The sequence below is a fragment of the Sceloporus occidentalis genome, unplaced genomic scaffold, assembly GCF_023333645.1.
Source record: "Sceloporus occidentalis isolate IW3139 unplaced genomic scaffold, rSceOcc1.0.p SCAF_184, whole genome shotgun sequence".
Classification (NCBI taxonomy): Eukaryota; Metazoa; Chordata; class Lepidosauria; order Squamata; family Phrynosomatidae; genus Sceloporus; species Sceloporus occidentalis.
Window position 1 is genome coordinate 1,512,605 of NW_028317164.1, and position 22,396 is coordinate 1,535,000.

The window sequence follows — 22,396 nt, forward strand, 5'->3', positions numbered from 1 at the left end:
AGTGTTTGGTGTCGCTGGATGCCTCCTGATCGAGGCATTCCAGCGACACCATTTAAGTTTAGGAGGCGATCGTTGATCGCCTCCTAAACGTTTTAAAACGGGCGTCCGCCGCCATACAAAGTATGGCGGATGTTGACGACCCGGGGAGGGGCCAGAGATGGCCCCTTTGTGCCGATCGTGGCGTTGCTGAATGCCTCGAGGTCGAGGCATTACAGCAACGCTGTTTGGGCGCAGAAAGCGAAAGTAGATCGCTTTCTGCGCCCGTTTAAAGACGTGCCGGTCCTGGCACGTCAATTGTCGTAAACGACATGTTTTTCAGTGGCGTGCCAGGACCGGCAATTGTCATCAAGGGGTTAAAGTATGTAATGTTTGTTAAATTAAATAAAAGTACATGGCCTGTTTATTCCACAATTGAGATTGTTTGTCTGTATTTCAAATAAATATGAAAGGTTACATCGTTTGGTTTCAATATCCCTTACAACTACATGGGTTCTTGTAGCTTTTATTATTATGTCAGTAAAATAAGAAGGTGAATAGAGAGAGGCCATTGCGATAAAGAGATGAAAGTGTAAATTGTACGTTTTTTATTACATTAATTTAAATTAAAAAAAGTTGCATTTTTTTATCCGATTAATCGAAAAACTTATCGGCCAACTAATCGATTATTAAAATAATCGTTAGTTGCAGCCCTAGTGCAGATAATTTATTAGGGTGCAGTGGATTGAAGAAGCTGTATATAGTTCATTATTGATATACTGTGACTGCAGCAGAGCTTTGTTTTCCTTTTTTATGCAATAATTGATTTACTTTAGGGCTGTTTGTTTCAATTTAAATTAAATGTAGGAGCCAGTGCTTCAATTATTGTTCCTAATTCCTATTAAATAGTGCTTTACACCTCTTCATGCTTTATTTGAGGACAACACAAATCAAAAACTCGTTAGTAAATATTAGTCTGGTTATGTAAGTGTGAGTGTTTAGATGTGTGTGCTAGTATGAATGTTTGGGCACATCAATGTTAATGTCTTTGTATGTGTGTTACTATGTGTTAGTGTTGAATGTCTAGTTGTGTTAGTGTCTGGATGTGTGTGTTAACATTGAGCTTATGTACATGAGTGTCTGGGTGTTTGTTAGTGTGGGTGCCCCTCTCGAGGCCAGGCTCTGAATCCACCCATGGTCTTCCAGTGCCTGCTTCTGCTCCTCCTCCTCTATGTTTTTCCTTACTCTGGGTGACCATTTTTTTCTTATATTGGGGAATATGTGGCTAAAAGTCTGTCTGGCAGTGCCTGCCCAGTGCCTTACTGCTGCTGCTCCTATACCTCCTTTCTTAATATTAGGGAAATTTATTCCTGCACCAAATGGTTGTATGTGTCTGTCTGCAAGTGCCTGCCCAGGCCCAGTGCCCTACTATTGCACTTTATCTCCCTCCTTACTCTGAGGGATTAATTCTTGTTCTTTTTTTCTAATACTGGTGTACATTTAGTCCTGTACAATCTGGTTGTGTCTGTCTGCTTGTGCTTGCCATGTATCTGCTGCTGCAGCTCAGTATGCTTCCTTATTCTGAGGGATCAACTATTTCCCTTAATATTTTATTTTTTAACGTTTTTATTGAGTTTTCAAATAGAAAAACAAAAACAAGGAAACCAGGGTACAACATAATAAGAAACAAGTTGCATTGCACAATGACACAGTACCCCAGTAACGTCTCCCAAATGACCATTGAATGAGAAAAAAAAGAAAAGAACACTTATATTTTAAATTCTCCATAAATTTGGCGGGGCCGTGGGTTTCATCATAAATAAATCCAAGTCCCAAGCGTTATGAATGCATTCCGTAAACCTCCTCACTTCCTGGACCTAGGGATTCAATGGGGGGGTTAAGTCTATCTGTTATCTGGGAGTTAGAATTCCCAAACACCCTGTCCCCCTTTTTTTATGTGAATTACAGACCATTGACGAAGAGGCTTCCAAAGGAATTAACGGAATGGCAATGTAACAATCCGACAAGGGACGGGTCCCGTATGCAGAGTGGTGAGCTATCCGGACAAGTAGTTGTAGGAGGAATAGTGGGACAGCAGCGGAACAGTACAAATAGCAAAAACAGGTCACAGTCCAAGGTCAAGGCAGGCAGCAAACAGGCAAAGTTCAAAAAGCAATCCGAAGTCAATCCAGGCGGCGATCAAAGAGTAGTCAGGAACAAAGCAGGAGTCAGAAAACCAGAATATCAGATATATAGCACACTGCGACAGTGATAACGAATGTACCACACAAGGGCTCAGATTAGAGTGAGCAGTGGGCTTAAATTTGGTGCCAAACAGCTGCAGGCAATAATCAGCCAATCAGATAAAAAGCGGGAGGACCCGCCCCCTAGCGTGACGTACGCAGTTGCTGGGTAAGGATTCCTGGCCGCCATGACAGCGTGCACGTGTGTGCACTTCCATAGCACCGAGGACGGCAGCAGAGGAGCTCCCTGGACAGACCCGCCGGCGAAAGGTAACAGAACCCCCTCCGCAAGGGCCGGACTCCGGACGGGCACAACCAGGACGGGAAGGAAAGCGGCGATGGTAACCTTTCACCAGATGTGGGGCATGAAGATCCTTGGCCGACACCCAGGAACGTTCTTCGGGTCCATAACCCTTCCAATGGACCAAATACTGTAAAGAGCCCCTGTGGAAACGGGAGTCCAGTATAGAACGCACCTCATACTCTTCGTGACCATCAACCTGGACCTTATCCGGAACAGGATCCAGAGTGGTGTACCGGTTACAGTGAAGGGGTTTCAGGAGGGACACATGAAATACCCGGGGTATCCTAAGAGTTGGAGGCAGTTGCAACTCGTAAGCCACTGGGTTGATGCGTCTGAGGATCTTGTAAGGGCCGATGTATCTAGGGGCAAGTTTGGGTGTCGGAACACGTAATTTTATGTTCTTCGTGGATAACCACACACGATCTCCAGGGAGATAGGAGGGTGTTCCCCCTCTTCTTTTGTCTGCGTATTTCTTTTGTTTCTCGGTAGCCAATTTTAGCGATTCCCGAACTGTATTCCAGATTCCTCTTAATTCTGCCAGTCTGTCATCCAGAGTAGGAATGTTACTGACTTGAAAGGAGTCGGGCAGGAAACGTGGATGTACACCGGAACAACAGAAGAACGGAGAGGTTTTAGTGGATTCATGTGTAGCATTGTTGAAGGCAAATTCTGCCCAGGGAAGAAGATTGGACCAATTGTCCTGATGGTCTGAAACGAAAAGGCGAAGGTACTGTTCCAGTGATTGGTTGGTCCTCTCTGCTGCCCCATTGGATTGGGGATGGTAGGCAGATGAAAACGATAATTTGATTCCCATCTCAGAGCAGAATGTTCTCCAGAATCTCGACACGAATTGGCTCCCCCTGTCTGAGACTATTTCCTTAGGCAGTCCATGCAATCGGAAGATCTCTCTGATGAAGATGGTAGAAAGTGCTGCTGCTGTAGGTAAAGCAAGAAGCGGAACGAAATGAGCCATTTTTGAGTATCTATCGACCACAACCAGAATAGTAGTATACTTGTTGGAAGGTGGCAAATCCACGATAAAATCCATCGATAAATGAGTCCAAGGTTGTTCGGGTAGAGGAAGTGGTTGTAGCAGACCAGAAGGTAGTGAGCGAGGTGTCTTCACCCTGGCGCAAGCTTGACAGGCTAACACGTATTCCTTGATGTCCTTATTCATGGTAGGCCACCAGTATGATCTTTTGATCAATGAAATGGTTCGAGAAACACCTGGATGTCCAGTAGGTAAAGTATTATGATGGATTGACATGATGGGAATCCTCTCCCGCATGGGTACAAACAATTTTCCCTGTGGTAGGTCGGTAGGAAGATGGTGTTGCATAGCCTTGATTCTGGTTAGTAGAGGAGACTCAAGTGTGGTTTTAACCATGGCCAGTATCCTATTCCTTGGAATAATGGGTTCTTTTTCGATCTCCTCCTCCTCCTTGATAGTAGTATGTTGACGAGATAAAGCCTCAGCCTTGGTATTTTTGGAGCCGGGTCTGTAAGTAATGACATATTGAAAGCGAGACAAAAAGAGTGCCCAGCGGGCCTGTCGAGGGTTTAAGCGTTTAGCGGTGCTCAGATAGGATAGATTCTTGTGATCAGTAATGATGGTTATCGGAATGGTGGTTCCTTCCAAGAGGTGTCTCCACTCTTCCAACGCAAGAATAATGGCTAGGAGTTCCCGGTTTCCCACATCATAGTTCCTTTCGGATGAACTGAATTTCTTAGAAAAGAAGCCACATGGGTGTAACGGACTGGAATACGTTTTCCTTTGGGAAAGTACAGCTCCCGCTCCACATTCTGAAGCATCGACCTCAAGGGTGAATGGAAGAGACGGGTCAGGGTGAACCAGGACCGGAGCAGAGGTAAATGCCTTTTTGAGTTTCTGAAAGGCTTGGTATGCTTCTTTGGGCCAATTGTGTACGTCGGCTCCCTTCTTCGTAAGGGCTGTGAGAGGAGCTGCGACCCGTGAGAAATTCCGGATAAATCGCCTGTAATAATTTGCAAAACCCAAGAATCGCTGAAGAGGTTTTAAGCCTTCTGGTTTAGGCCAGTGAAGGATGGCGTTCAATTTGGTAGGTTCCATTTCAAAACCAGACGGACTGATGATGTAGCCCAGAAATGCAACTTTGGAAACCTCAAACAGACATTTTTCAAGCTTAGCATAGAGTCCATTCTCCCTTAATCTTTGAAGAACGAGGGTAGTATGCCGGCGATGGGTATGGAGATCAGGTGAATATATCAGGATATCGTCAAGATATACTATGACGAATTGGGAGAGGTAGTCTCTGAGGCAATCATTAATAAAGTCTTGGAAGACCTCTGGGGCATTGCAGAGCCCAAATGGCATGACCAGGTATTCATAGTGACCTGACCTGGTATTGAAGGCGGTCTTCCACTCATGTCCTTCACGAATCCGTACAAGGTTATAGGCCCCTCTGAGATCGAGCTTTGTGAAGATTTTAGCCCCCTTTAGTCGGTCAAATAATTCAGGAATCAGAGGTATGGGATACTTGTTCTTTATTGTTATCTGGTTCAAACCACGGTAATCAATACATGGTCTTAAATCCCCCTCTTTCTTTTTGACAAAGAAGAATCCCGCTCCTGCCGGGGAGGAGGACCGTCTGATGAAGCCTTTCTCCAAATTCTCCTTGATGTAGGCTTCCATGGCCTCATTCTCTGGTTTCGAAAGAGGGTACACCCTGCCCCTAGGAGGTGTGGTTCCAGGTAATAAGTCGATCGGGCAGTCGTAGGGACGATGGGGTGGAAGGCGATCCGCTTCCTTCTTACTGATCACATCCGCAAATGCTTGATACGGTTTCGGAATTCTGGTGGAGAGAGGAGACATAGTGACACTGTGTACGGGCGTGATTTTACAAAGACAGCAATTTTTACACTCCTCACCCCAAGACACGATTTGAGCAGTTCTCCAGTCTATCACCGGATTGTGTTTCTGGAGCCAAGGAAATCCGATCACAACAGGACAGGAAGGAGATGTGATTATGTTGAAGTTCAAGACTTCTTGATGCAGTGCTCCTACTTGAAAGGTAACGGCCTCTGTCTCATGTGTCACTGTGGAAGGGCTTAGAGGTCTGCCATCAATTGCCTCCAATGTCAATGGTGTATGTTTCTTGACCTGAGGTATGTCATACCGGGTGACAAACTTGGAATCGATGAAATTACCGGCAGCACCGGAATCGATGAGTACCTCTACGTTAACCCTGGTGTTTTCCCAACATAACGAGGCAGGAACAGTCAGATCTGGTGCTCAGGGGAGATACAAAGAACACCCAGAGTAGGTCCCCTGATCCTACCTAGGTGCGGGCGTTTCCCGGCTTGTTCGGGCAATACCCAGCGAAATGTCCCCTACCTCCGCAGTACAAACAGAGGCCTTCACTACGGCGGTGAGACTTTTCTTGCTCAGTTAAGGAGGTAGCACCCAATTGCATAGGTTCCTCCGGATCTAGGCTCTGGGGTGTGGAGTTGGAGAATCGGGGAGCTAGCCGTATAGGGGGTTTCCTTTGTTTCTCCTTTTGTGATTGTCGCTGTCTGAGGCGGAGATCTATGCGTGATATGAATAATATTAGATCCTCTAGGTCCTCAGGCATTTCTCTGGCTGCTAATTCATCTTTTAACTTATCAGATAGGCCATGCATGAATGCAGCCACTAGGGCTTCGTTGTTCCAACCAAGTTCAGCTGCTATCGTTCTGAATTCTATGGCATAGTCCGATAAGGAACGGGAGCCTTGTTGGAGGGACATGAGCGATGCAGAGGCTGTAGCCTCTCGGCCCGGCATGTCGAAGATTCTTTGCATGGTAGCCACAAAGTCACGGTAGTCATTGATTAAAGGCGACTCTTTTTGCCAAAGAGGTGAAGCCCAGGCTAGGGCTCGGTCTGTTAGGAGTGAAATCATATAGCCGACACGGGCTCGGTCAGACGGGAACATAGAAGGCATCAGCTCAAACTGGATCGCACATTGATTGAGGAAACCTCTACAGGTGGTGGGATCCCCTCCATAACGAGGTGGAGACGGTAGGCGTAACGGTATAGTCGCAGCGGGCGGTGTGGTAACTTGGGGGTTAACAGGAGGTGCAGCGGTACCTGACACTGGATCAGTGCGTGTGAGGAGAGTCTGCAGGGCTTGCGCCAATTGATCCATACGATGATCCAGTCCTTGCATTCTTGCCTCCTGTGACCGAAACAGCTGATCCATTTCTGCGGGATCCATTAAATGGCCCTTGTGTACTGTAACAATCCGACAAGGGACGGGTCCCGTATGCAGAGTGGTGAGCTATCCGGACAAGTAGTTGTAGGAGGAATAGTGGGACAGCAGCGGAACAGTACAAATAGCAAAAACAGGTCACAGTCCAAGGTCAAGGCAGGCAGCAAACAGGCAAAGTTCAAAAAGCAATCCGAAGTCAATCCAGGCGGCGATCAAAGAGTAGTCAGGAACAAAGCAGGAGTCAGAAAACCAGAATATCAGATATATAGCACACTGAGACAGTGATAACGAATGTACCACACAAGGGCTCAGATTAGAGTGAGCAGTGGGCTTAAATTTGGTGCCAAACAGCTGCAGGCAATAATCAGCCAATCAGATAAAAAGCGGGAGGACCCGCCCCCTAGCGTGACGTACGCAGTTGCTGGGTAAGGATTCCTGGCCGCCATGACAGCGTGCACGTGTGTGCACTTCCATAGCACCGAGGACGGCAGCAGAGGAGCTCCCTGGACAGACCCGCCGGCGAAAGGTAACAGGCAAAACTTGCCGCGTTCCTTCTCAGGCAGAATTGCCCTCATTAAAATGGTATCTTTCCACAGATTATTATACTTTATTCAATCCCTCCCTCTATTTTTTAAAAAGAGGGATGATAATGCCCTGACAACAGCCTTTCGGAGGTTCATTTGGTGCTCTAAGCACGCAAAAATATCTACATCCACTTTACAGCTGAGAAAACAACACCTAGGCTACAATTTACCGGTGATTAGAGACTATACTGTTAAAGCTCTTTATCGTCTGGGGCGGCCTTGTAAAGCTTAGCAAAATAGTCACCGAAGGCCTCATTGATACTCGCCATCGCTGACACCAACTTATTTGGGGAGACTTCCAAGTGCGTAATATTATGCCTCTACCCTAACTGTAAAAAGGTATCTGCTATTTGTTTAGTTTGTGTGTAGTGGCGCTTGTTTTCTGCTGTTGTGTCTTGTGTGTACTTTAAAAGTGCTGCAGGAGCGTCCCCTGTAAGGTGATTATATTTAGCAGTCCACTGTTTAGACTTTTGCACTGAGTACGAAATGATATGCCCCCTAATCACTACCTTGGCCTTTTTCCATAAAAGCACAGGATTATCCACCTGCTCTATGTTGTCATCAACTAAATTCCCCCATGTTGCCTCCAAAAGGATTTCAAGTTATCACTCATTAGATATTGGAGGAATCTAGGGCTGAAACAACGAATCGATAAAATTCATAATAATCGATAACGGAAATCGTTGTCGACGATTTCCGTTATCGATTAATCGAGTGATCGATTCGTTGTTGGAGCACTCGGCTCCTTTTACTTACCTCCGCGAGCGTTCCCCGCTTCTGCTACACGCTCTGCAGTCTCCGCCTTCTTTCAGCTAAGTGACGGATGTGACGCGTTCCGGAGGTAAGTATTCTTCATGTCTATGTGCGATTCGCTCTGTGCGAGTGGCTCTGTGCGGTTCGCTCTGTGCGAGTGGCTCCATTCGCACAGAGCGATTCGCGGGGGTGGGGGTCCATGGCGGGGTGGGGGGTGGGGTTTCAGGGGATGCAGGGTGTGAGTGTGGGTGCAGGGCAGAGTGGGGGTGGGGGGCAGGCCAGGGTAGGAGACTGAGTGCAGGGCAGGGTGTGAGTGTGGGTGCAGGGCAGAGTGGGGGTGGGGGTGCAGGGCAGAGTGGGGGTGGGGGGGCAGGGCAGGAGACTGGGTGCAGGGCAGAGTGGGGGTGGGGATGCAGGGCAGAGTGGGGGTGGGGATGCAGGGCAGGGTGTGAGTGTGGGTGCAGGGCAGAGTGGGTGCAGGGCAGAGTGTGGGGGCAGGGCAGAATGTGGGGGCAGGGCTGGGTGCAGGGCAGAGTTGGAGACTGGGTGCAGGGGCACAGTGCAAAGTGCTGGGTGCAAAGTGCTGGGTGCAAAGTGCCAGGGCTGGGTGCAAAGTGCTGGGTGCAAAGTGCTGGATGCAAAGTGCCAGGGCTGGGGCAAAGTTTCTTGAACAGTAATAGTCCACCTCTTTTCAGAATGTTTGGGGTTATTTTGTTTCATAAATATTGTGTTTGGGTTCTTGTACTTTGAAAATATTGTTTTTTATTACATCATAACAAAATAAGAATGTTAATGTAAATTTTAAGTTGTTTTTTAACATCCAGTTCATTAAATTATTTAAAATAAACGAAAAATTTGCATATGGTTTTTTTTTTCCGATTAATCGATTAATCGAAAAAATAATCGGCCAACTAATCGATTATTAAAATAATCGTTAGTTGCAGCCCTAGAGGAATCGCCAATGTCTAGTGTAAGATGTTGTGGCCTGAAGATCCAGCTGAAGAATGGATGCATGATCAGAGGTAAGGATATAACCAATGGAACTATGTGAGATATGAAGAACAAGAGAGGGGGAGACCAGGAAGAAATCTTTCCATGAGGGAGTGGGCGCTAGATACATGGGTGTAATCATGAGTTCTTGGATGGGCGGCTCACCAAGGATCAAGTGTAAGTTGCGCTTAAGTAGGTGAATATCCCCTAATATTTTAAATTTTGGGGGAAAGAGAAGAGAGTTAAGATGGAATAAAGAAAGCAGAAAATAGCAAAGAGAAGGCTAGATGAAGAGAGAGAGAGGAGAGAAGAGAAAAAGAGAAAGAATTGTCACACTGAAGGGATCTGATGCACCAGGTGGATCCAAAAGCAGGTAGTGGTTAGTGGGGGTAGGTAGTGGAGTGGGAGAAGATAAGACAGCTGGGAACCAGGCACATAGCTGGGTGACAGTTACACGTGGTAGCAGAGGGGGAGGGAAGTGGAAAGGTTTATCTAGTCCTGACCTTGTACAGCCTAACAGATTTGCCTGCTTGAGTGAAGATGTTGAGTGCATCAGCTCAGGAGTAGCTTTACTGGAGGAAGCTTAGAGAGGGAACAGCCCCTGTTGTACAGGCGGGGTTGAGAGTGTGAGAAAGGCTAGACAGGTTGTGGTGGTAGGGGACTCCATAGTTAAGAGAATAGATAATGTGCCGCTCTGATTGGCTCAACTGGACGGTTTGCTGTCTCCCGGGTGCTTTGGGTCTAGCATGTTGCTGACAGAGTGGATGGATTATTGGGAGGGGCTGGGGAAGACCCGGCTGTCATGGTCAATATGTGATTAGGAAGTAAATGGAATAAAAGGACCTCCAAGATGGTATTCTCAGAAATATTACCTGTGCTGCGTGCAACAGTAGAAAGGCAGCAGAGATAAGGGAGGTTAATGTGTGGCTAAAGTAATGATGTAGGAAGGATTTTGGCTTTTTTAGAGCACTGGGCTGATTTTGCACTTGGGTACAATCTTTATAGTCATGTTGGATTGCACCTAAACTGAAGAGGGTGTGCTGTGCTGGGGACAGGATGGCTAGAAGTTTGGAGGGGATTTTAACCCTTTTGTGGCAATGGCTTATTTTATTTTTTGTACCCTTTGTGACAAAGGCTGTTAACATTTCTGCGGTGCTCGTGTTAAGCTGTAATTTTATTATTTCTCGTTTACTAAACACATAAGTTATATATTGGGTTTTTTCAGGACAAGAAGGGCTTTCTTTAGATGTCATTATTTTGATTGTATCATATCATTTACCATATAAAATCTGGTGAAAAATTGCGAAAAAAAATTACTTTTTCTGACTTTTACCTGAAAAATCTTTTACTCATCTGCTAAATAGATTCTACTATTTGTCTTGAGTTTAGAAATACCCAATGTTTTTATGTGTTTTTGCTTTTTTCTGAACGTTATGGGGCAATAAGTACAAGTAGCGTTTTGCTATTTCAAAACCATTTTTTCCAAATCTGGTAATTCTTCCCCCATGTGCTATTTCGGGTATCTTTGAAGCTGGCCAATACAATTTACCCAATCAAGCCATATATATATATATATTTTTATTATTTTTATTTTTTTATTTTATTCAAATTTAAACATACACAACTGTCATAAATTCAAAGATATACAGTTATACATACATCCAGCAACATTAGTAACAGCCATAAATTAAGACCATCAACTAAATTAATCTCTACAAATCTGAGCCTAAGAATTAGGTATTCATATGTCCCTAACGAGTAGTTACAGTAGCATTTGAATATACAATGCAGCTTTAAGTTAGGGCCTTGAGGGCTGTATTGAAATTATATCGAACATAAAAAATAAAAATCACACCAAGGAACAATACAAAACACATACATCCATCGGCGGCAGCGGAGGAGGTCCCCAGCGGTTACCATCACCAATATGGGAAGGTCACCAGAACAGCGATCCCATTGGGGTATTTTTCCAAATTTGTTTGCTAGGTAAGTATAAAGTAAGTAAGACTAAAAAACTCAAGGATTAAATTGAAGTAAACCAAATTCAAGATTTTTATCTTTTTTAATATCCCAGATTTAAGAATGTTACATGAAGCTGCAATGTTCATGCACGTATTGTGCATGAACATTGTGCATGAGTATTGTGCATGAACATTGCAGCTTCATGTAACATTCTTAAATCTGGAAAACCCAGCCCGAGGGATCTATAGCTCCTTGTTATCATTTTCTGACTAATTGTAGATTTACCATGTTTCCAAACAAATGAGAATTTATCCAGAATACGCCCAGAAACTCGAAGTGGTATAGTCCTAAACAAATATAAGATTTTTGGAATCAAGTAAGATTTTAACAAATTAATTCTTCCTAGCCAGGAAAATTCCAACAACTTAATTTTTTCGATTTGGAGAAGATCTTTCATCAGGATTTCAAAATTAATGGGGACTAGATTAATTAAGTTAAATGTCAGTCTGATTCCAAGGTAGTCCACCCAATCATTTGAATAGTCAAAATGATAACGGTCGGAAATGAAAAGCTTTTGCTGAGGAGAAAGATAAGCGGTCATCACCTGTGTTTTAGGAAGGTTTAATTTATAATTAGATTATGCACTGAACTCTTGAACAGCCGACAGGACCGCAGGGACAGATACCTCTGGATCAGTCAGAGAATAATATCATCTGCATATAGAGTTATTTTAGAAGACTGCTCCTTAAATTTAATCCCTTTAATTTCATGTGTTGATCTAATCAATATAGCTAAAGGCTCGACTGCCGTTGTTAATATAAAAAAGGGTCCTGTCACCTTAGCGCTAGGGTTAGTATATAGGACCATTGTGCTTTTTTGAAAAGGCCAGTAATCCCAACAGCGTCCAAGGTGGCATTCAAAAAATTCCAGTTTACTCTATCAAATGCCTTCTCGGCATCTAGAGCCAGGAAGACAGAGGGAGTAGAGGAGGAATGAACCCATGTGATCAAATCGATTAACTTGCGAGTGTTATCCTCTCCGGATCTACCTCTGATAAACCCGGACTGAATTTGTATCAAGATTAATTAACAAGATTGGTCTATAGTTTGTAAAAAAACCTCAGATCTTTCACAGTCTTTGGAATTGGGCAGACTGAGGCTTGCAGGAATTCCTTTGGAGCGACACCATCCTCTGCTATACTCTATACTCTTAAATACCGCTGCAGCGGAAGTTGTCTACGCAAATCGCGTAGAGCTCTACACGCTGCCCGGACTAAGCACCGGGGACTCAGAAGCACCGGTAAATTGGGGGGGCATAACACAGGAGGATCCAGGTCCCCTGCATCGCTGCGGGGGATCTGGATCTTAGTCTCATAGTCAGACCTATATGAGGTCTGATTATAAAACGACCTAGATTATAAAACGAGGGGTATTTTTCAGAGCATTTGCTCTGGAAAAAACCTTGTTTTATAATCGAGCAAATACGGTAATTAATCTTAATTTATCATAATGTAATTAAGATAGATATGTCAGCATAACCCCTTAAATACTGTTCATGATTTAAAGCTGAATGTAAACCCAGATTAATTCCAATTATGGGTAATCGACATAAATTTGCTTAAGCGTTATCCTACTCAGATTGTCATCACTAAAAGGGAAAAAATATAAAATAAGCAAAATATACATTATCCATTTAAGAAACGTAGTCACTAATCGTACACAATGTAATGCAAAATCAGATAAATTCTATATCTAGAAATGATCACCGGTGGAGTGTACCTAGTATATACAAATTCATTGAACAATGAGAGAAAATAAATAAATAAATACATTTATATATATATATATATATATATATATATATATATATATATATATATATATATATATATATATATATATATATATATAAAAAGCATAATAAAGTGTATAAGATTCATTTAAGTTATCGTAGTGATAATTAATAAGGTGAAATAATTAATATGGAAAGCAGCAGGGTACTCTATTCACCACTCGTGATCCTTAATAAGAAAAAAATATTTCAGGTTTAGCCTACTTAAGTTCTCATCAGCACCTAGTTGATATGAGAATCAAGGGAATATCCTATATTGTGTTCGTAAAAATAATGATAAAAAGACAGAAATAAAAAAACAAAATGAAAACAAACAAACGCCCCCAAGCTTCAGCGATAAGAATTGACAAAGCTTTAACTTAGGTACATCATCCAAAATAAGATCTTATTATCAATCAGTTTGTTGTCTCATCAGATTTATCCAGTTATATAATTAATGTTTTTGCTTTGTCTGGGTCTTCAAAGATATAGACTTGTTGTTTAAATGACCCAAGTCTAGTTGGGTAGAGCCATCTGTACAAGATCCCCATCTTTCTCAAAGAAAGAGTTACATCAGTAAATTTGCGCCTATTATTTCTTGTACATAAAGACAAGCCTGAAAATAAAGTTACATTTTTATACGGATCTGGAAATAATTTGGCTCTAGCTGCCTGATAATTGCATCCCTTGGGTTATCCGAGGTATTAAGGCTTCTTGGTTTTGGTAGTCGGTGCAATCGTTCAAAGGGATGATTACCCACATTTTCTTCTTTAGTTACTGTAGAGATCCAATTCTTACAGTATGCCTCCAACTGCTCCTTGGAGACAGCCTCCAGGATTCCTCTAATACGAAGGTTTCTCCTTCTTGAACGGTCTTCCAAGTCCGCTAGTTTGAGTTCTAATTTATTTAAATCTTCTTTCATTAATTTATTGTGTGCTTGTAAATGCTCAATTTCAGATGCTCGGTTGCCCAGAGTTTCTGCAATTAATTGAATCTCCTGCTGGAGATCAGACAGTTTTTCTTTAATGTCAGCTTTGATTTGTTCTCGCAAATTCTCCAAGGCCTTCACTAGAGCGTCATTGGATAATGGTTCTGTTTGAACATAATCCCCATCAGCTGGGTTGGATCGCTCAGGAGTGACCATAGCACCTGAAAGTGATTTCCTGAATAGGTTACCGGATTTTGGGGAATAATACCCACTTATTGCGCTCATTGATTTCATATTTTGCGCCTTTTCTCTGTCCCTCTCCTTATCTATCTTTGGAGGCATTTTGAAACTGATCCGAGGAAGGCTATTGAGTAGAAATTCTGAGTTGAGATAATTATTTGTAGACTAAAGGGCAAAAATCATACATTTCCCAAAATTGCAGACAATATAGAGTTTAATATAAGCAAAATTTTAAATCTTCTGGGGCTGTATACGCAGCTCAAAACTGGACTTAAGCCACTCAAACCAAAATCAGGCAAGTTAGGTATAAGACACTTAAATATGTGCCAACAGGCAAGTGGCTTCTGGTAATTAGTTGGCCCTAAGGCTCTTATTAGATTATTATCTCTCAATAAGGAGGCCAGACGCCAGAGCACTAATTTGAAACACGTGGGCTGTGCCAATGCAGTAGTATGTGTTAATACCATCAGTTTCAGGGTTAACTCACTGTTTCCCAGGACTGTCTGTTATCTGCAAGAGGCTTCTTTAAAGTACAAGCACATAAATCAGTAGGAGACAGGTGGGTCCAGGAGACACTTAAAGATTTAAAAGCTTTAAAAGTTGTCTGCAGCTCAGCGTCTAGAGGCTTCTCCAGTAGCTCCGATATCCTCTGGCTCCATGGTCTAGTGCGTCTTTGGAAGCGGCGTTTCAAAGCTTCTAGCACTTCTGACCCACTGCCCCAGCTTAATTAATCACAGGAAAGGGTTTGTGCTAACCCCACCATTGCTCTCACCCCCTTTTCCCATAGCTAGACCCCCATCCCAGTCTACTCTAGCTAGCACTTCATTTCTATCTTTATCCCCCCCAGAACCTAGTTTAAAAGATCCTCAATTCGGGTAGGAGTTATTAAGATGAATCTTCTTCCCAGATTCCTTTACCTTTTTCAGACGCTACCCATTGCCCTCCCGAGGTCCTTTTTTCGGAGATGCAGGAGGGCCTTGGCGTTCTCCTATCTAATCCGGCCGCGGTTGCAGGGGGGGGTGGGTCTCCCGAGTTTGGAGCTTTATTGGCAGGCGTCCCACTTACGCCGTGTTATTGAGTGGTCCGTAGACTCAGCTAAACAATGGGTGTTAGCGGAGGGGTCTTTTCTGACGTGCCCGGTGTCTGTGTTGCCGTGGATTCGCGCCCCTGGGAGTTGCGCCACGTGTTCCGCCCACCCTTTCCTTCTCCCTACCCTACGGGTTTTTCGTAAATTGCTGCGGGACGGTGTGGTTGCTAGAGTTCCCGGCCCATTGACCCCCTTGGTGGGGAATCCGGACTTCCCCCCGGGTTTCGCAGGTGGGGGCTTACAAGCTTTCCTCCCCCTGGGGATTCGCACATTGCGCTTGTGCCATGTGGTCACTGGGACGGCCTTGAAGCCTTTAGAGGCCCTGTTGGGTCCGGGTCCCTGTCCCTTCTCCCTTAAGTTCCTCTACCATCAGCTCAGGCATTTTGTTTCCTCCTTGGCGGTTCTGCCACATATGGAACGACCGCTTACACCATTGGAGAGGCTTTGTCTGGAACTGAAGGCACCTTCCCACCTCTTATCCAAATTGTATTTGCTTTTGCTCTCCCCTGAGCCGGTTGCCAAGCCATATTATTTTAGCCTCTGGGAGAGGGACTTGGCTTGCTCCTTCCCTCCGGAGGACTGGTCCAAGATCCTCTCTATAGTCCACAGGGGCACGATGTCTAGCCGAATGCAGGAGACATCTTTCAAGATACTTACAAGATGGTATAGGGTTCCCCTAGATATTAACAGGTTCGCTCCTCTGGTTTCCCCAAGCTGTTGGAGGTGTGGTGCCCATCCTGGTTCCCTGTTGCATATCTGGTGATCTTGCCCTGATATTAGGCCCTTTTGGGATTCCGTTACGGCGGTTATCCGTGATGTGGCCGATCCCGACTTCCAGGCTTCTCCTGGGTCCATTCTGCTCCATCACACGCACCTTTCTTTTTCTTGCTACAAGCGGTCCCTGACTTTCCATCTAATTAATGCGGCCAACACAATTCTCCCCCGCCACTGGAAATCAGCCACCCCTCCCTCCTTCATGGCCTGGGTGAATCAGGTCGAATTCATTTACCAGATGGAGGTTTTGGTGTGGTTGGCTCGGGGTGCGGGTCACAAAGTTGAGCTTAGGTGGTTTCACTGGAGGTCGTTTGTTTCGTCCCTGGAACACCGTCCTTTACCTATTTCCATCTAGGTGTTCGCGTTTTTTTTTTTTTGTTTGTTTTTTTCTCCTATTGGGTCACTGACCCTTGCGCCGGTTCTGCACCGCGCCTATTTGGTGTGTTTTATGTTCGGTGTTTTTGACTATGGAGACTGTGTAATGGAGCTACCCGTCGGACCTTGGGACATATATGTTTTATTCTGTTTCTGTTTCTATTTGTTTTACGTGTTGCTTTGTGACACTATAATATGAGGAACCTAAACTCTTCCACGTCTTACTCTGTGCTATCCCCTGGGGGGTGGCTCTCTTCCGCTGAGGTACCAGCTAGGTTCCACTACTGTTTTTCACCGTATGTAGTTTTCATCTATGCTGTATTTGTAAACTTGTCAATTGATGTGACTATGTACTTAATACTTTGTGCCTTGTTACTGTTACCATTTGTGTAATAAACTGAGAATTGAAAAAAAAAAGATCCTCAATTCCCCTAGCACTGCAGCCCCCTCCTCATTGAGGTGCAGTCCATCCCTGCTGTAGAGTCTGTAGCCGACTGCAAAGTCTGCCCAGTTCTCCAAAAACCCAAATCCCTCTTTCTTACACAGTGGCGACTCTAGAAACAATATATAGGGGGGGCACACAAGATACCACAGTCAAACTGGGGGGGCATCAGTGGCGACTCTAGAAACAATATATAGGGGGGGCACACAAGATACCACAGTCAAACTGGGGGGGCATTAATAATTTCCACCATTTAATCATACTACTGAAAAAACATATATATACCGTATTGGCTCGAATATAGGCCGCACTTTTTCCCCCCACTTTAAGTCTTTAAAGACTTAAAGTGGGGGTGCGGCCTATATTCGGGGTCTAGCGGGGTTAGGATACAGATCCCCCGCAGCGGTGCAGGGGACCTGAATCCTACTCTCTGATACGCTCAGACAGCCTCCCCTGCCAGCACTTCCCACGGGGGGGGTGCCGGCACGGGAGGTTGTCTGAGCGCATCATGCGGACGGTCCTCTAAAAAGTTTGGCCCCCCCCTTGCCCCCCTGTAGCGATGCCACTGTTCTTACACCACGCTCTTAGCCACGCATTGATCTCCCTAAACTCCTGCTGTCTCCCTGAAGTAGCGTGTGGTACTGGTAATATTCCAGAGAACATTACCTTGGAGGTCCTTTGCCTAAGTTTCTGACCTAGTGCCCTAAAATCATTTTTAAGGACCCCCCACCTTCCCTTAACTATGTCGTTTGTACCAACATGTACTATGACCGATGAATCATCTCCAGCCCCTCCCAACAATCTGTCTACAATATGTCGAACCCGAGCACCCGGGAGACAGCATACTGTTCGGCATTCGGGGTCCTGGCGACAGATTACCCCATCAACCTTCCTTATAATTGAATCCCCTACCACCGGCACCTGTCTAGCCTTCCTAGCCTTCTGGCTCCCCACTATGCTGGAGAGGCTACTCTCCTGGCTGCTAGGAGAGTCAGCCTGCCCCAGAAATGCTTCCTCTGAGCTGGTCTCCCCAGCATCTTCGCACAAACTGGCAAACATGTTGGGGTGATCTAGCCCAGAACAAACCTCCCTAGCTCTTCGGCCCCTGCTGCCCCTTACACAACTAACCCAGCTCTCTGCCCTCGAGACCTCTTCTTCCCCATCTCCACCCCCCTCAGCACTGGCCCCAGCCAATGCCTGCTCTGTAAGCAGTAAGTTCCTCTCCATGTTGTCTATGTCCCTCAGTGTTGCCAGTTGCCTCTTTAGATCTATCACAATACATTCTAAAGAAGCAACCTGCTCACACTTGCAACAGCGGTATGGCCCCTGGGGAGCTCGCTCCAAGACCACATACATTTTGCAAGACATGCATTGAGTGGCATTATCCAACATACCTACTGATGTAACACGCAAAATATATATAAATATATTATATGGAATTACAAGGATTTATACTTTACCCTCCTTCTTGCTTTTTAACTCCTTCTTTGCTTGTAACTCCTCACTTAGAGATGTCACTTAGGAGATTCGCCCCAGCTCACCATTCAGGTGTCCAAGCTAAATGCAACTGCAAAAGCCAAGCAGAACTCACCTTATTTTGAGATTTCACGTAAATTATAATAGAAACAAAAAATGGTTAGATTTAGCTTTGATTGGGAAATATATTGCCAGTAATATTATACCCAGGAGATTCAGATTGGATAAGATGCCAACATTTGGCAGAGAGGACAAGGATTTTATGAAATGCTGGTATGGGAGTTTAGTTCAATATTCTCTAATATTATTTAAAAGAATGTGTTCTTAAACATAAAATGATATTGTTGAATTCAAAGATAAGATCATAAAAATGAAGGAACAATTACCTCCTTATCAAGATATTAATGAATTCAAAAAAATGTATGTGGATTTTCAGAGAACACTGAATGATTTAAAAGAAAAAACTTTGATTAATAAAAAAAGGAAATTTCTCAAGGACATGGAAGACTTATAATGTTATATAAAAGGCGTACAGAGAGATTGGAATAAAAAAGGAAAATTATTATTATTATTATTTATTGTTTTATATAGCACCATCAAATCCCGAAGCGCTCTACAATGGGTAGACAGGACATAACAAGTAGTATGTAACATAGCCAGTAAAAAACAGAATATCTCAACAAAAATAGCTTGGTAAAGCCGGACTGGATGACCCCCTCAGGGACACAGGTGGATATATGCAAGAAAGGACAAAAAAGACAAAAATAGTGTAATACTGTCTCTATAAAAAATCTCTGTATATAGTTCATAAGGTTGAAAAAAGACCAAAGTCCATCAAGTGCAACCTATATACATATTGTGTCCCTACTGTGTTGATCCAGAGGAAGGCAAAAAAAACCTTATGAAGCAGATGCCAATTGCCCCATACCAGGGGGAAAATTCCTTCCCGACTCCAAATATGGCAATCAGAATAAATCCCTGGATCAACGTTCTGTCCCTATTAATCTAATATCCATAACTTGTAATATTATTGCTTTCAAGAAACATGTCCAGGCTCCTTTTGAACTCTTTTATTGAGTTTGCCATAACCACTTCCTCTGGCAGAGAGTTCCATAATCTCACCGCTCTTACTGTAAAGAACCCCCGTCTGTGCTGGTGTAGAAACCTTCTTTCCTCCAACCGTAGAGGATGTCCCCTTGTTATAGATACAGTCCTGGGTATAAATAGGTCCTGGGAGTGATCTCTGTACTGTCCCCTTATATATTTATACATAGTTATTAAATCCCCCCTAAGCCGTTTTTTTTCCAAACTAAATAACCCTAATTCTGATAATCTTTCTGGGTACTGTAGTCCTCCCATTCCCCTTATTACTCTGGTTGCCCGTCTTTGAACACTCTCCAGCTCCACTATATCTTTCTTGTACACTGGTGCCCAGTACTGTACACAGTATTCCATGTGTGGTCTGACTAGTGACTTGTACAGTGGTAGAATTATTTCCTTGTCGTGGGCATCTATGCCCCTTTTGATGCACCCCATGATTTTATTTGCCTTAGCAGCAGCTGCCTGACACTGGTCGCTACAGGTAAATTTACTGTTAACTAAAACTCCTAAGTCCTTTTCCATGTCAGTCGTCCCCAGTGTTTTCCCATTTAATACATATTCCCAGCCTGGATTTTTCTTCCCCATGTGCATAACCTTACATTTATCTGTGTTGAACCTCATCTGCCACATCCCAGCCCAAGCCTCTATGCAGATCCATTTGTAATCGTGCACTGTCCTCTATTGTGTTAACCACGTTACAGAGCTTAGTATCGTCTGCAAAGATTGATACTTTACTATACAATCCCTCTACAAGGTCATTAATAAATATATTAAAAAGAATAGGACCCAAAACTGACCCCTGTGGTACCCCACTAGCAACAGTAACCCACTCAGAGTATGTACCATTAATAACCACCCTCTGTTTCCTATCACTGAGCCAGTTACTTACCCACATACACACATTCTCTCCCAGCCCAAGCATTCTCATTTTATGTACCAGCCTTTTATGTGGCACCGTATCAAATGCTTTGGAAAAATCAAGATATACGACATCCAGCTATTCACCCCGATCCAGTCTTGAGCTCACCTCCTCATAAAAGCTGATCAGGTTAGTTTGACAGGACCGATCCCTTGTAAACCCATGCTGATATGGAGTCATACACTTATTTTCATTGAGATACTCCAAAATAGCATCTCTTAGGAAACCCTCAAACAGTTTACACACAACAGAAGTTAAACTAACAGGCCTATAATTCCCCGGGTCACTTTTTGTCCCCTTTTTGAATATTGGCACAACATTTGCTATGCGCCAGTCCTGGGGAACAGACCCTGTCACTATAGAGTCCTTGAATATTAGAAATAGGGGTCTGTCTATTACATTACTTAACTCCCTTAGAACGCGGGGGTGAATGCCATCTGGACCTGGTGATTTGTCTATTTTGATTTTTTTTAGGCGGCACTGCACTTCTTCCTGGGTTAGACAGGCGACATGTACTGGGGCAGTTATCTCATCCTGCTGTATATTACCTGGCATTTCATTTTCCTCTGTGAATACAGCAGAGAAGAATATATTTAATAGATTAGCTTTTTCCTGATCCCCGTCTATAACTTCTCCCTCATTACTTTTTAAGGGGCCAACGCTTTCATTTTTAACCTTTTTACTATTTATATAGTTAAAGAACATTTTGGGGTTTGTCTTACTCTCTTTGGCAATGAGTTTCTGTCTCCACTTTTGCTGCTTTTATCTGATTTTTACATATTTTATTTTTTTCCCGATAGCTTTTTAGTGCTTCCTCACTGCCTTCCTGTTTTAGTAGCTTAAATGCCTTTTTTTTGCCATTTATTACCCCCTTTACATTTTTATTTATCCACATTGGTTTTCTCTTGTTCCTGACTCTTTTATTCCCATACGGTATGTACCTTTCACAGTGAGAATTTAAGATATCCTTAAAAATCTCCCATTGAGTGTCTGTACTCTTGTTTTTGAGGACATTTTCCCAATTTACAGTGTTAAGGGCTTCTCTTAGTTGATCAAACTTTGCCTTCCTAAAGTTCATGGTTCTTGTGGCTCCTCTAAGAGTTCCCTTATTGAAGGACAAGTTATAATGTATCATATTGTGATCACTATTTCCTAGATGCCCCCTGACCTGCACATTAGTTACTCTGTCAGGTCTGTTGGTTAATATTAAGTCCAGTAGGGCGCCCCCTCTGGTCGGGTCCTGTACCATTTGGGACAGATAATTATCCTTACTTATAGTCAGAAACCGGTTTCCTTTATGAGATTCACAGGTCTCTGTTTCCCAGTTTATGTCGGGATAGTTAAAGTCCCCCATAATAACCACCTCATTGTGATTTGCTGCCTTGTTTATTTGCTTTAATAATTGGCCCGATATAATTTATTACAAATAAACTCACAAACAAACATGCACTGAGGACCAGCTCAAGTGCAAAATGTGCATTGATAAAATTAGGGTTACCGCACACCTCCGTAAGATAAAGTGCTCTTCTGAAAGTAGTGCAGAATCAGGTGCTTTCTTTGAAGTGCTCAGGCATTCCCCTCTGTTCCAGAGTGCAGTAAAAAGGTGTGGGAAGTCACTGTTTTTGAGACTATCCTCCCGGTAACGCCGTTAACATAAATGAATAATAAACTAATATTCAATATATGCAGTGGTGTAGTTTTCGCCCTACGTGTTTCGTTAAAACTTAAGTTCCTCAAGGGCTCTTTATTGAAATCAAATAATTCTCTTAATTCCTGCTGCTGAGCCTGTGAACTAGAGATACAAATAGCCTAGCCTCCTGGGGTGGGAGTTCGGTGTCGCTGAATGCCTCACTATGGAGGCATTTCAGCGACACCATTGAAGTTTTAAAACAGGCGTCTGCCCGGGGGAGGGGCCAGACATGATGCCGATCTCAGTGTTGAGGCATTACAGCAACACCATTTGGGTGCATAAAGCGAACGTAGATCGCTTTCTGCACCCGTGTAAAGCCATGACGGTCCTGGCACGTCAATTGTCGCCAACTGGATGTTAGTGCATGACGTGGTCGGACCTTTAATTGTCATTGAGGGGTTAAACTAGTGGTAAGGGGGGAGGGACACAGAAATGTAGAAAATGGAAATAGCACAGACAGGAGAGGGGCTTTAAATCAGTACAAGGGGATGGGAGG